This window comes from Diabrotica virgifera, chromosome 2 (assembly GCF_917563875.1).
Source record: "Diabrotica virgifera virgifera chromosome 2, PGI_DIABVI_V3a".
Lineage (NCBI taxonomy): Eukaryota > Metazoa > Arthropoda > Insecta > Coleoptera > Chrysomelidae > Diabrotica > Diabrotica virgifera.
This window is the reverse complement of record NC_065444.1, coordinates 78762847-78779791: the sequence shown is the minus strand read 5'-3', so window position 1 is coordinate 78779791 and position 16945 is coordinate 78762847. Positions and strand designations below refer to the sequence as shown.

The window sequence follows — 16945 nt, the reverse complement described above, 5'->3', positions numbered from 1 at the left end:
TTTTTACCTCCAACCACTTTGAATATGAGTCTAAGTATGATTATCAGAAACATTTTCCCTTTAAATGGACCGGCAAAATCGAGGTGTATCCTGTCCATGGAGCTCTGGCCCACTCCCAAGGATGGATTGGAGCCTTTTTTGGCATATTTCTAGACTCCTGGCACTCGCTGCATGTATTTACTAGGTGCTCAATTTGCTTGTCGAGATTTGGCCACCATATGAGCGTGCCAGTGACTTCATTTTTACGATTCCAGGGTGTGCTGAGTGTAGCAAATTCAGTATTGTTTTCCTCCCTTCAAGTGGAACTATTACCCTTGTACCTAGCGTTGCCCAAAATCGGTCTTGGTCTTGCAGTCTTGGTCTTGTTCTTGCGTTTTAGCAAGACCAAGACCAAGACCAAGACCGCCTTATTTTAGCAAGACCAAAACCAAGACTGACCGTGCAACACTTGAGCAAGAACAAGACTAAGCCTGCGAGACTCTTGCGTCTTGCGTTAGGATTGAGTGTCGTTTTATGGAATATATTAATTAGTTCGGGAATATAGATCTGGATCCCACGTATGAAAAAAAATTTAATTAAAAGCAAGCTGAAAATTTGTTAATAGCTTAAGGGTATCTAGTCGGACAAACTTTGATGTATGGGAACACTGGAACAGGGGAAGTTTTAATTTTGGAACAGGTTAAAAATTTGGAACGTCAAACTACGAAAACGTTCCTAGTATTTTGTCGGACAGAACTTCCAATTGATTTGTTACCCTTTCATTAAACGCTCATGCAAAAATCAGACTGCTATTTATCACCTGTCATAATTCCTGTCATTTGACATGTTCTACGTGTTCCATTCATTAAAATGCCCATTTAGTGATAAATAGTAGTCTGATTTGCATGAGAGTTAAATGAAAGGGTAACAAATCAATTGGAAGTTCTGTCGGACAAAATACATGTGACGTTTTCGTGTTCTGACGTTCCAAATTTTTAATCTGTTCCGCAATTAAAACTTCCCCTGTTCCAGTGTTCCCATATATCAAAGTTTGTCCGACTAGACACCCTTAAGCTATTAACAAATTTTCAGCTTGCTATTAATCAACTTTTTTTTCATACGCGGGATCCAGACCTAATATGCTTAGAGACAATGAGACGCAAAAAAATATGTAACAAAAATTTGGAAAATGGGATTTATGCGCATTATGAACAATACGATAAAAATATATATCGAATTAAAATATCCATATAAGAACACTCAGAGGTCAATTATGACAATGTAAAAATAAAATATTTATTTTCATTCTTTCCTAATATCAGTCAACGCCTACGCTCCGAAAGTGATTGTACTAGATTTTGGAATACCTTTCATAAAATAGTCTGCTTGTGTTGTGTGACGCCGCCGACAGTATAATAATATCGCATTGAAACTTTTAAAGATATAATGTCGCCTTTGTTGATAAAAATATAATACGAATAGCATATCCACTGTTACGGACACCCAGTCATTTGTTTTTTTCTTATCAGTTAGTGGGAATAATACCATATCGTAAAGACTAAACGTCCTACTTATAAACTTTTTGAAGATTGCGCAATTAGATATTAGATCAATAGGCCAAACAAAATTTTGTATAGTCCATTCACTCACGGTAAAATGTTACAAAACCTTGAAATTTTAAAGAACCGCTTGGATTTTGGATTGACATGTTCGCGTACACATAGCTAACACGTCAAAAAAGAGATATTGGCCGATGCATGTGTGATTTTGCCCTGGGGATGAGTTTCACCTTTCACCCCTTCTTGGGGGTTAAAAAACGAAGGTTCAAAATAAGTCAAGGTTGAATAAACTGACTAATTCTAAGCAACTTTTGTTCTATTTGATTCATCTACAAATAAACCAAGTCAATACTTTTCGAGCTATTTACGACTGAATATGTTCATTTTTCAACAAAAAAACACACGTTTTTCGACGGTTTTTGCGCAAATGACTCAAAAAGTAAGTATTTTATCGAAAAAAATATTTTAATCAAAAATATATCTTATAAAAAATTGAAATAAAATGATGCATTTAATGGTAGGGCAAGCGGGGATTTTTGCAGTTACTGGAGCGCGTCAGGTTATCACATGGGGAGAAACCTTGTACCCTGTAAATGTACCTCTACCATATATTGGCTTTCAGATTAAGATAAGGTAAGTTTAGTATGTACATGCAAAACAGTGTATATTTAAAAAATCAGACGATTTGAGCGGGGCGTAAGGAAATGGGTGAGTCACAAAGTTTCACAAAAAAGCGAATATTTCGCGAAATGAATGTCAGATCGAAAAATTAAAAAGTACGTTCAATATTTTTCAAAACTCTATCGAATGATACTAAACACGACCACCCACGGAGAGGGGTGGGGGTAAATTTTAAATTGTAAATGTGAACCTCACGATATTTCGCGAAAAGAATATGAGATCGAAAAATTCAAAATTACACGTATTCAATATTTTTGAAAAATCTATCGAAGGACACTAAACACAAAATGCAAACTTTTATTAAGAAACAGACTGACTCCCGTGGGACATGGTAGATAACTCAGTTAGTTAGACGTTAGACTATAGGCAAGGATAGTTTAGATCGTGGGTTCAAACCCACCCAATGTGAGTTGTTTAGACATTTATTAATTTGGTTGGTTTTTACTATGTCTATGTTAAGTAAAGCTGAAAATGTACCTATACGTTTACGTTGTTCTAAGATCTAACGTAATATTTAATAAATAGCAATATGCTAGTGGGTAACTGCGAGACTTACAAGACTCTTGCTGCAAGACCAAGACCAAGACCAAGACTGGGAGTGCAATACCAAGACCAAGACCAAGACCAGGTGTATTGGTGCAAGACCAAGACCAAGACTATCCAAGTCTCGTCTTGGTCTTGCATTTGGGCAACACTACTGGTACCCCATAACAGGCAGTCTTGATAACAGCTAATTTCGTGTTTACGTTTAGTATGGTATAACTAGACCCAAACCCAGACATCCAAAGTGAAAGTTATCCTCCAACACCAAATTGTTCTATATAGTCCACATAATGTTCAGAAAAAAGTCACACCATTTTGAGCGTCGGGTTTGGGGGGAGAGGGGGGAGAAATCGGTAAATTCGTAGTTTTTTACGTTTTTCGTCAATATTTCTAAAACTATGCGGTTTAGCATGAACAACCTTCTACACAAAAATGTTCTACATTAAATTTGCAATAAAAAAGGTCCTATGCATAATTCTTCTAAAATGAACGGTTCCAAAATTATGGAGGTAGTATAGTATAATTGGTTCAAAAAAGGCCTAACCCAGACATCTAAAGTAAAAGTTTTCCTCCAACACCAAATTGTTCTATATGGTCCACATATTGGGGGGGAGATGGGGAAAAGTCGGTAAATTAGTAGTTTTTTTACGTTTTTCGTCAATATTTCTAAAACTATGCTTTAGCAAAAACAATGTTCTATACAAAAATGTTCTACGTGAAATTTGAAACAAAAAGGTCCTATACATAATTGTTATAAAATTATATCATACTAGTTGTAGATAAGGAGTATATTATCTGCAAACTTTAGGTAACACTGGTTCTTTCTTAGTTTCATTAGCGATGTCTTTGGCACAGATTAGTTTTTCTGGGATGTTCTCGAGCATCAAAACGTCATCTGAGTTTGGCGGTTCTGGCGCATTTACCTTTTGTGGCAACCTGCTAAGAGCATCTGCATTATGAATTTTTGCCCCCGGTATGTAGCATAATTCATAATCATACGCTGATAACATAAGAGCCCATCTAAGCATTCTGGGTGACAGTATCTCTGGAACACCTTTTTTTTGATTAAAAATGCCCAGCAATGGTTTATGGTCCGTTTTTATGCTTATTCTCCTGCCATATACATATTCATGGAATTTTTTAACGCCCGATATTATGGCCAGTGCTTCTTTGTCGATTTGGGCGAAGTTTCGTTCCGCAGATGATAGAGTACGACTATGGTACGCCACTGGATATTCGCATCCCTCATCATCGCGCTGGCTAAGCACACAACCTAACCCGTAAGGGCTAGCATCACACGTCAAAATAAATCCTTCCGTTCACTGTAATGTCCCAACACCGGTTCTTTTGCCAAAATGTCTTTTAATAATTCAAAAGCTTTTTGTTCCTTGAAACGCCACTGCCAAGGAACGTCCTTTCGGAACAGTGCATGTAACGGATTTGCAATAGTTGCCTTGTCTTTTAGGAAAGCATGATCAAAATTTAAAAGTCCAAGAAAAGCTTGTGATTCGGTTTTATTAGTCAGAGCAGGCGCATTGGTGATTTCTGCGATTTTGTCTTTAGTGGGAAGTAACCCGTCTTCACTAATTTGAAACCCGAGAAACTCTATTGTCTTTGTTCGAGAAACACACTTTTCCTTACGCAAATGCCCGTCTTCCTGGAAACGCGATAATACTGCGCGCACTTTTGAGTCATAAGTTTATTTCTGAGCTACCTACTATTAAAATGTCATCGTAATACGGTAGTACACCCGAACTACCCGTTAATCTAGTGTCTATGAATTTTTCAAAAAATTGTGGAGCCACGGATATACCGAACTGTAAACGATTGCATTTAAAAGCTCCCTTAAGCGTAATAATTGTTTGTGCCTTCGCAGCTTCGCGGTTGACACTTAACTGCAGATAAGCTTGCGCCATGTCTAGTTTTGCAAACACTTTACCGCCCGCGAGAGTGGATAAAATGTTCTGTACCGCTGGCACTGAATAAGGATCTGGATTTAGCGCTAAGTTCAATGTAGATTTGTAATCGCCGCAGATCCGAACCTCCCTCTTTTCTTTGCAAACGGTCACAATTGGGTGCACCATTTTGGGTGTGTAATCGGCTCTAAAACACCCTGCGCTATAAGCCTGTCAAATTTAGCTTCAATCTTGTCTTTTAGTGCAAAGGGAACCTTACGCGCTTTAAGCATAATTGGCCTTACATTTTTGTCTAACGAAAAACTTACTGGGGGACCCCGGTAAGATCCCAAATCCGTGTTAAATACATCTGGGTATTCTTCTGGATAATTAAAAATGGAATAAATCTGACTTACCCCTGCTATGGTTAATCCTAACCTCTCAAACCAGTTTCTACCCAGAAGACTGGCGCGGTTTCCTTCCGTGACTATAAAGAAAAGATTCGCTGATCGTTGACCCCTTTTCACCTCTACTAGACACTCACCCAGTATGGGCTGGTATGGGTATCACTGAGTTTTGAATATCACGTAGAATAACACTGGATTGATTTAATTTAGGTCGATTTTCACTAAACATTTTATGGTAGGTCGATTTGCTAATCGTTGGGAAACTTGCGCCCGAATCAACCTCCATTTTCACCTTTTTGTCATTGAGTAGCACGTCTACTAAATATTTACCGGTAATGCTATCAGACGTCACGTTAAATAACGAAAAATTATAGTCGCTACTTTGATAACAAACACTTTGAGTATTTCCCGAAACCGGCTCGGTATTTTTTGTCGATTCCTCGGTAGTCTGATGCACTTTGCGTCTTTGATTTTGGTCTTTCTTTTTACCAAAACAAGCTATTTCAATATGTCCGACCTTCCTGCAAAATGTACATGTTGATTTAATGTGTTAACAATGTTCAGGAGAATGTTCCATTCTGCACCGAAAACACTTTTTCCGTTCGCGATCAGCTGATTTTTGTTTTGATTGTCCTTGCTGATTTCTATGAAAACCAACTGCGTTCACCTCTGTGTTCAGCTCACTCTCTCGTAACACCTGCAAACTTTGAACAGCCACTTCGTGTGCCAGCCACATGTCTTGTGCGTCTTTAAGTTTTAACTTTTCTGTGGCGAGCAACTTTTGCTGTAAGGTGTCATCCAATAAGCCACAGACTAATCTATCTCGTAGCATTGCGTCCAGGCCATTTCCGAAACCACAGGGTTCTGCCAATTTTCGCAATTCTTTTAGATACACAGAAATTGTTTCACCAGTTTGCTGATTTCGCCTATAAAATTTGAATCTGCAGACAATTTCAGACGTTTTTGGCGCAAAATGTTTTTTCAACTCGGCAGTGATCTGTTCGTAGCTCGAATCACAGACTTTTGCTGGTGCAACCAAAGACCTTATAATTTCATAAGTACTTGCCCCACACAGACTCAGAAATGTGGCTCTTTTCTTCTCTGGGTCCGTGATATTATTGGCCGTGAAGAAGAACTCCATTCGTTCGACGTAGAAGTCCCAATTTTTTGGCTCACTAATATTGAAATTTTCTATGTGTCCGTAAGCTGCCATCTTTACTAACCTTGTCTTATTATTTATCTCCGGGATGAACAAAGAACAAAGCACTTAAATCCCATCCTCGTCGCCAGTTTCAAGTACGAGTCTGGGTTGACATAATATCTAATTAATACAACAGTAATTTGGAGTTACTACCCGTTTATTTAAGCGATGGTACATATTACGTAAATATAACTAATTACATGTAAACAACAATAGCGAGCCTGAATGTCCTCATCTGAAAGATAGTTCGCGCAGGTGTGTAAAATCTTCGGCGCGCGCACTACGCGATTAATCTCGTGATTTGATAATCCGAGGGCTCGATACATCACATAAACCTACAAATTTAACGCAATAAACCCACTGGTTAGGTAAATTAAGGAATCTTAATGCATATATGTAAGTTATTACTTATGTAGTTTGGGTTAATCTTTTTTTGTCTTTTGGTTGGTGTTTCATTGGAACCCCCTCCCCCCAAGGAAAATGTATAGTTCCGCCACTGGGATAGGCACACCAAAAAGATGATGGGTATCCAAAAATGCTGTTCGGTTAATTAAAAATATTAAAGTTTACGCTGAGGTCTAGCTCTACGCTTGTTTTTGTTCTCTAAAATTTAAATTTCTCTTCAATCTAACGTTGGGCCAACTGAGATGGGAAGGGGCTCGTAGTAGTTACAGTGACTGTCTTGATAAATTCTCATTTCCCTGGTATGCTTGCAAGTTGTAACACGGAGAAAGCAAATAAAAACAAGCAATTGGACTTTGTAAGGCTTAGATTTTCGCCCAACGTGACCGGAAGTAAAACTGGAAATCGATATTTGAACTCTTCGTGTAACTTTGCGTCGATTGATATACTTACGATAACTTTTTAACCGGAAATGACATCAAAACCGGAACTAAATATTCGAGTTCGACTTTTCAATACGTGATGATTGATTTTTCCCATGTAGGTACTATTTCTGCGACTATAATGTGGCACTGGGTAATGGGTAGCGGGTAGGAACTCTTTTGGAGTCCTATGGATTCTATTGGATAGTCCTAACAGGGAAAGTGAATCAATCCCTGCCCCCCGCAGATTCCAGGAGCTTCTTGACCCGGGAAGCTAGCACCTGCTAAGGGTCCCTTGTCCAGGGTCACGGATGAAGTCCAGAACGGCATCCAAGGCGAAGAAGAATACTTTCGGTACGGCGAAGATGGCGGAGCTGGCAACCCTTGATTTTAGCGATAGTATAGGATCACAAATTGTAGCGTCTGATCCAGAGTGGGCGGCTACGAACAGCGTCTGATCCAGAATGGACGGCTGATTAAACATTCACCAACACGTCTGGCCAGCGCGGTGTTTTAAGGCTAATAACCTCCCCAAAACTATGGCGAATTCTAAAACGATAGGAGTAGGTCCCCAGGTGGTTAAGTCATACAGTGTTGGCAAGTCCCACTCCTTTATAAAAAAGGACAGCTTCACGGAATCTGGGGGAAGCAAGAAATCGCTAAAAACTACAAATTTGAATATAGCAACACTCAACGTAAGGTCATTAAACAAAGATGAGAAAATCTATGAGCTAGAAGAAGAAATAAAGGACCTGAACTGGGACATAATTGGTCTCGCAGAGGTAAAAAGGAAAGGCGAAGAGCGCATAACATTGCAATCAGGTAACATCTTGTATTACAAAGGGCACGATGAGCAAAGTCTAAACGGCGTAGGATTTCTGGTTTCTAAGAAATATGCTAGTAGAATAGAACAATATGTGGGAATCTCGGAAAGAATTGCAATGATCATGATGAATATACACGAGAAAATCACCCTAAAAATTATTCAAGTGTACGCCCCAACTTCAACACATCCCGATGAAGAGATAGATGAGTTCTACGAGAAAATAATAGAAACCAACACGTGCTACCACAGCACCTATACACTAATAATAGGAGATTTCAACGCTAAGATCGGACAACGACTAGAAGAAACTAAAAGCTATATTGGTGAATTCGGCTATGGTGTTAGAAATGAGAGAGGAGAAACCCTTGTGAACTTCCTACATAGCAACAAATAAAAAAAGGAAGTGGACGTGGTTATCACCAAACGGAAAAACACGGAACGAAATTGTGTAACAAGAAAGATATCGTAGAAGATGTAACAGTAATAAATTCGGTCTCTCTGGGAAGCGATCATAGAATGGTTAGAGCTAAACTAAGAATTGGGTATAGCAAACGTAGAACTAACTTTAAGAACACGACACAAATAGATACAGAAAAGCTAAAAGCCGATAAAGAAAAATATGCTAGTAAATTAAAAACCGCCCAAGCACTGAATCTAGAACAACTCAGCATAAATCAAATTAACTCAGTTATAACAAAAGAACTATTGAATAAGTACCAGCTCTGAAATAGCGACCCGTCATAAAAATAAAAAATCCAAAATAACTGCAGAATCGCAGAATATGCTGAAACAACGAAGAGAGCTCTTGTCACGAAACAAAAGAAATACCACAGAATACAAGGAACCGAGCCATACGAAAACAGATAAAAGACGATATTAGAAAACAGCAAGAAGACCATATAGAAGAAGTGATAGAGAAAAATCGAAGTCTGAAATATACCAAACCGAAATTAGGCAAGAAAAATATTATAGCTATAAAAAATCAACAAGGCCAACTAGAAACAAGCAAAGCTCAGATATCGAAGATAATTGAAAACTTCTATACTGAATTATACCATTCAAAAAACGATCCCCCCGACTGTTCAAAGCAAAATCTGAAAAGACAAATAACAAACGTAAATTCTGAATTAATGCCCGAAATAAGCGAAGCAGAAATAGAAAATGCACCTAAAGAAATGAAAAGAAATAAAGCACCGGGTAACGATGGAATTCTGGCAGAAATGCTGAAAGACGGCGGGGAAGAAGTTATCAGATACCTAAAAATACTTTTTAATAAATGCCTATTTGAAGGAAACATACCAAAGGAATGGAATACTGCTAACACAATCTTAATACACAAAAAAGGTGACAATACAGATCTGAAAAATTATCGTCCAATATCACTACTATCACGACTTTATAAAACCTTCACAAAAATAATTACAAATAGATTGACAACAAAGTTCGATGTATATCAACCAGTAGAATAAGCCGGTTTTAGAAAAGGCTTCAGTAATGCGACCATCTTCACACACTAAAGATCCTAATAGAAAAAGTTAACGAATACAATTTACCAATCTGCTTAGCATTTATAGATTACGAAAAAGCTTTTGACAGCATAGAATTATGGGCTATTGAGGAAGCACTGGTCAATAGCAGAATCGATTCTAGATATAGGATATTAATACATAATATATACAAACATGCTAAAATGGTAGTCACGATGGATAACGACATGAAAACTAGGCCAATTAAAATCAACCGAGGAGTAAGACAGGGAGACACCATATCTCCAAAACTATTTACTGCCGCACTTGAAGACATCTTTAAATCATTAAATTAATGACGTGGTACTAATAGCCGACAGCTGGAAAGAACTGAAGGTGATGATCGATGAGCTTCATAGAGAATCCTTAAAAAAAGGACTAAAAATGAACTTGAGCAAAACTAAGCTAATGTCGAACAAAGATGATCAACCAACGATAACCATCCAAGGAACAAAAGTGGAACATGTAAAAGAATATATATATATCTAGGTCAGAATATCAAGGTAAACAAAGAAAACCAAACTACCGAAATAAGCAGACGAGTAAGAATGGGATGGGCTGCATTCGGAAAACTCTCATATATACCTCTCATCACAATACCTTCGAACCAAAGTGTTCGATTCTTGTATCCTTCCCGTTCTCACTTACGGAGCTCAAACCTGGACATTCACAAAAATGAACATGGACAAGATTAGAAAAACTCAAAGAGCCATGGAACGACAGATGCTTGGTATCTCACTCATAGATCGGCAAACAAACGAAGCAACCCGAAACAAAACAAAAGTAAGGGATGCCGTGGAACAAGCGGCTAAATTAAAATGGAAATGGGCAGGACACAACGAACATCTCGAAAATGGTAGATGGAGCAAAGAAGTTGGAAACTGGCGACCGTACGAAGCGAAGAGACCAAGAGGAAGACCTCAAATGCGCTGGAGCGATGACATCAGAAGAGTCGCAGGACCAATGTGGAAACGCCTCACACACAACAGAGATGAATGGCGAGAAATGGGAGAGGCCTTTATTCGACATTTCAAATAGAAAAAAAAAGGCTATAAAAAAATGTGTCACTTCCGATTACACCTTTTTAACCGGAAGTGATATAAAAATCGGAAGTATATACTTATTTCCATCTTGCTAATGCGCGTCGAGTAATATACCGCTTGTACTATTTCAGCGACTTTTAAACAGTACTTCCAGTTGCAACTCAGCAACAGGAAGTCCGAGGTCAAATTTCACATCTTTAATACCATCCTTGAGTTACAAGCTCTCACTCGACTCCTCGTTTGTCATTATATCAGTTCTAATAACGTATATAGGAGTTATTCGCGGATGGACAGACGGACGGACGGACAGGCATGAAACCGGAAGTATACATGTATTTGTTTCGAATGTACAGAGTGAGTTTTATGTATGGAAACCGTCAATTATCTCGCAAGCGGCTTGCACGATTTTTATAGATTTTAGTGGGCAGGAATTTTCTAATACGGCCGATATTATAGTGATAATTACATGGTTGTCAGATCTTCCGTTTTTCTGGAAATCTAATGAACTTTCTTATTTCAAATGGAACAACCTATATTTTTTTGTGTTTCGAAGTTCTTAAGAAATACTGATTATTTTTTATGTTATATTTCCTATACCTAAATGCCATAGTTTCTGAGTTATTGCTACATTTATTAAAAAAAAATGTAACAAAAAATTATAAACTAATATTTTAGGCCCGGGTAGACATTATTTTACGTTCTTTGGACCACTGAGAATAAAAAAGGTCTTTTGTAATTTTTCTCTAAAGTTAATCGTTTTCGAGTTATAAACAATTTAAAACTAAAAAAAATCGAATAATGACGATTTTCAAGGTTCAAAAACATAAGCAAAAAACATAATTTTTGAAATTACCAAGTACCTAAATTCAAGCCCAACCCTTCTTCTAGGAGCTCGCCATAAGATTTTGTGGTATCTTTTATTCTAAAACATTGCTTTTTAATTGTTAATGAAGCGCATATGAGAGGACGGGCGATTAACAACTAAAAAACAATGTTTTATAATGAAACAAGCTCAAACTACTTATCGGTAGCTGATAAAATGAGACTTGAACTTGAATTTGAGCAGTTCGCAGTTCAAAAATAATATTTTTTATTTGTGGTTTTGAACCTTGAAAATACTGGCCAGTTGGTTGCTTAAACCAGTGCCAATAAAACATAAACACACACAAACCTTGAAAATCGTCATTATTCGATTGTTTCGTTTTAAATTGTTTATAATTCGGAAACGATTGATTTTAGAGAAAAAATACAAAAGATCTTTTTTGTTCTTAATAATCCAAGGAACCTAAAATAATGTATACCCGGGCCGAAAAAATGTATTTTTTAATTTGTTTAATTTTTTTTAATAAATGTAGCAATAACTCCGAAATTATGGCATTTAGGTATAGGGAATATAACATAAAAAATAATAAATATTTCTTAAGAATTTCAAAACGCAAAAAATATACAGGATGTTCCATTTGAAATAAGAAAGTTCATTACATTTCCAGAATAACTAAAAATCTGACAACAATGTAATTACCACTATAATATCGGCCCCATTAGAAAAATCCTTACCACCAAAATCTATAAAAATCGTGAAAGCCGTTTCTGAGATAATTGAGTGTTTCCATACATAAAACTCACTCTGTATGTATGTATTCGAAGGTAAGGAGCTTCGAATAATAATTATATCAATTGTACTAATAAGAAATTCCTATTCTAAGAGGAGTTAGACAAGGTTGCGTGCTCTCACCGCTTCTGCTTAATTTGTATGCAGAAAAGATCTTCAGAGAAGCAGTAGAAGACAAAATATAAGTATATAAGTATAATTGCCAATGGAATAGTCATCAACAATCTGAGATACGCTGATGACACAGTTTTGCTAGCAACGGACAAGTATGATTTGCAGGCACTCCTACATTCAGTGACGGACCATAGTCAACAAATGGGTCTGAAAATAAACATAAAGAAAACCCAATGGAGGTACCCCGTCAAAATAGCCCCGTCGAAAAAGCTCCGACAAAATAGCCCCGACATAATATCCCGCACACAAAACAGCTCCGACAAAATAGCCTGCGGACAAAATAGCCTTGGAACAATAGCTCGCCCACAAAATAGCCCCGACAAAATAGTCCCGACAAAAAGCTCCCTTCAGAGTTCATCATCAAATAATCCCTTAAAAATACATTTTTTCGAAAATGGTAATTATCCTCAATTCAGATGTTTACCTTAACCACATTAAATAAAAATGGTCTTTTCAGAGATTTCGAACCCTGTGTCTTCTGTTAGGAAAAACCAGGAACAAAAAATTCCTGGTTTTTCCTCGTGATTTACTATGGAATCACTAACACGAGAATTTTACTGTCACCATTGCGTGTGGTTGTCTTTTTAAAGACGGATCACATGCTTTGATTTTTTGTGACGGATATTCTTAAGTTGAAGTTGATTTCATATAATCGAATGAACTATCTTTCAATAAACTCGTCCCAGGAACGCAACCCATAAATATTGGCAATATCATTTTAAAGTCTTTTACTTTAAAATGTATAATATATGTCTGAATTGCCGATATGAATGAGTCAGATTAAATTAACTTATTAGAATTTTTTTACTAAGCAACAACATTTTTGTTTAATTTATTAATACTTTGGCTTATTTTCCAATTAGAATAGTGATTTAAAACAAATGGTACTCCGTTAAAAGGTCAAACTTTTTATTGGGGCTGTTTTCGCCGGGGCTGTTTTAGTCGAGGCTGTCTTGACCGGGGCTATTTTGTGTGCGATCTATTTTGTCGGGGCTATTTTGTTTACGGCAGTGGCGGCTGGTCCTATGAGGCAGGTGAGGCAGTGCCTCACCGGTATATCAATCTACTCTTTACGTTATTTCGTTATTTCATCATCAATTCTTTAAATACAATTTAACTTTTTAAAATTTGCTAAATAACTTAATTTTTATTATAAAAACTTTATTTTTATGAAAAAAAAATAAAAATAGGTACGGCCCTGACCCCTTATCTTTGTAGTTAAGCGTTCTTCATAAATACATCGGTACCTACTCTACGTGGGAGTATATAGGCGTCTAATTCTCACTTTCTCAAATTATATAGCAGAGGCACCGTAGAAGCGTGCTTGAGATGGGTCCTTGTCTAGCATATTACGAAGCCGACTAGCCGACGGAGATCGGCCGGCAGCAATAAAATTTAAACTGAATAATTTTTGGAACCGGAGGTTTTTTTTTGAATCCTTTTAGAGGCAGGCAAAAATATGCCTCTAGCTTGGTTTTGCAGTTTTAGGTAGTTTGTTAAAGCAGTTTGTTCTAGTTACGTGTACTTGGCCTTCTTACACTCTGGTTATTTATAGTATAATTAGATGTTTAGAATATGTTATCATGCTGTGACGAGCTGTATGCCATTTGCCAAATGTCAATTAAATAAATAAATTAATAAAAAAATAAGAAATTATAATTTCTTTCATAATAATTCATTTACTTTTAAGCACGCTGTTTATAAAAAAATAAACCAAAAAAAATAAAATGTAATTCTAAGGGCCGGTTGTTCGAACGCTAATCAAGAAGTTGATTATAATTAAGTCCCCTTAACAACCATCAAATAACAACACCCCTCATTCGTACGTCAATCAGTTGATTGTAATCAATTATGTTAATTATCATTCTGATAATTAATATAATTGATTGATTAATTAATTATTAATTATTAATTAACATAACAATTATTAACATAATTGATTAATAAATCTCATAATTGTAATCAATTATGTTTTCATCAACCCAAACAAAGTTGACATTGACAGTTGGTGAAAGTAATTAAATATTTGATAATGATCAGTTGATTCCATTTTTGATTAGCGTTCGAACAACCGGCCCTTAGTTTATTTAACATAAAAAATCAATCTTATTATATAACAGTAATTTGCTTACTTGCTTGTTTTTATTTCCCTATATTCAATACATTTACAATATAAGATTGGTTCTAAAATGAAATTATCACGTGTTTGAAGGTATATTGTTTGCGTAGAATAATTTCATTTTGGCAAGTGATTAATAATAAAATAATCAGTCAACGGCGTAACCAGGATGATCCTAAGGGGGGCTACAACTGGTGGGTCTCTGGGCGTATGGAATTAAGGAGGATGTTAAGCGTATGGGGCGCTTATAATCCACAAAAACCCCCTGGTTACGCCACTGGAATCAGTTGTCCGTTGCTGTCATGTAGTATATAATGTAAATTTTGCTTAATATGACTGTACAACGCTGATGAGACCAAGGAAGGACGAAACATCTGATTCATACTGTTTTGATATGTGGTATCATATTAATTATTTTTAGATAAAAAAACAGCTACTAAGAGTATGAACCATGTTAGAGACTTAAAACTTTCGTGGCTATTCTTTTGCGAATAAAATTGTTATTTAATATCATTTGCAAGCCTTAAAATAAATACGGTGTCGTTTTGAGACGTTATGACGTCACAAAATCGACCTTCCGGCTATTAAAGAAAAGCTAACCATAATAATACAGTAAACTCCCTCTATAACGAGAACTGAAATGTCGTACTAATTAATTCGTTATAAGCGGATCTCGTTATATCAGACAACAATATTGTGCATACCACCACCACTGAAATGTTTTGATGCCTCCTACATAGTTTATCAGGTGTCGATTATCGTCTTCAACAATGAAACTTGGCCATCGCAAATTGTAAATTTCCTACGATATTCAATATCGGTCGACAGATAAATAGGAAGGAAGTTACAGGTGGTGGAATTTATTACAGCACTGGCCTCGGTAAGCACACAGATGTTGGCCATACCTCGTTATAAGCGAAACCTCGTAATACCCGTGTTCGTTATAGAGAGAGTGTCCTGTAATATTCCTCAAGTGTAGTGTGCCTCACCATCTTGTACTATCACGAGCCGCCCCTGGTTTACGGGCTATTTTGTCGAGGCTATTTTGTATCCGGGCTATTTTGACGGGGCTTTTTTGACTGGGCTGTTTTGACCGGGCCATTTTGACGGGTCACGCCCAATGGATGATCATCAGCAAAAACAAAAATATAGCTAGGTAATAACTTAGCAGATATTAGAAGAAATGGAGACATGGTGCAGAGAATACAAGCATACAAGTATTTAGGCTGCTGGGTGAATGAAAAATGGGAGTTATCACAGGTAATCAAATGCAGAATAAAGCAAGCGAGAACAGAATTTAGGAAAATGCAAAAAGTACTAACGAACAGAGAGCTAAAAATTACGCTTAGAATACGCTTATTACGCTGCTATGTGTTCAGCATTTTGTTCTATGGAATGGAAGGATGGACCCTCACGGAAACAATATGCAAGAGAATTGAGGCTTTTGAGATGTGGGCTTACCGCAGAATATTGAGGATCTCGTGGATGAACAGAGTAACAAATCAAGCAGTAATGCAGCGGCTAAACAAAGAAAGAGAAATACTGAATATCATAAAAAGAAGAAACTTACCTACTTTGCCCACGTGATAAGAAATCCGAAATTTGAAATTCTAAATTTGAAATTTTCTAAGTAAAAATAGAAGGAAAGCGCAGCCCCGGACGCAGAAAAACATCCTGGCCTAGGAACCTCCGCCAGTGGTATGGAATGAACACCACGACACTATTTAGGTCAGTTTCTACCAGCATTCTATCTATTTTACTAACGGGGGAGTTAACATATATTCGCGGAGAGATAGGCGGATGGACGGATGGACAGACAGGCATGAAACCTAAAGTATATATTTTTGTGCTCGCCTTACTAAAGCGCGTCAAATAATATATCGCTTGTACTATTTCTGCGACTTTAAAACAGTACCTACTTCAGGTTCAACTATAAAACCGAAAGTCTTAGTTTAGGTCTTTCTCACCGTTGATACCATCCTTGGATTACAAGCATTTATTCGATCATTTGTCATTATATACGGTATAAGAACGGAGGACAGAGGAGTTGTGTTTACAAAGTCTGTGTGACAGACGGACATGGATAATAATTCAAGGTTTTCACATTTTTTCAAAATGGGTGAAAACAACAATTCACTAGATACTACTTACGTTGGGAGATAACCACGATTGTATTATGAAAATATCAAATTCACAATCTCACAAGATTATTTTCTTCATGTGTTTACTGTCTTTAGAGTCGTTTGCTACGCAGACGATGCTGTCCTTATCGGCGATTCTAAAGACAATCTCCAAAGGCGACAAAGCATTTAATACTAAAGCTAAAGAACTAAACATGCTCATCAACACCGAGAAGACTAAGTGCCTAGTAATTTCCAAAGAACCGATAAGATGCAAATTAAAAATTGACTCCAAAACTGTGGAACAGGTGAATCACTTCACCTATCTCAGCGGAAATCTCAGAATCAAATATCTCAGCGAAAATAGCAAGCTATGGAAATCTCTCAAAAGAGGTCAGAGAACAAACACTGAAAAGCGGCTAGAATCTCGGGATGG

General features: G+C 36.9%; 1 protein-coding gene across 1 annotated transcript in view; it reads right to left on the bottom strand.

Annotated features, from left to right (window-relative positions):
• The window catches only part of LOC114331061 (gephyrin), a 69572-nt gene that overhangs the window by 52005 nt on the left and 622 nt on the right, over positions 1-16945 (bottom strand). The gene's annotated exons all lie outside the window — the stretch shown is intronic.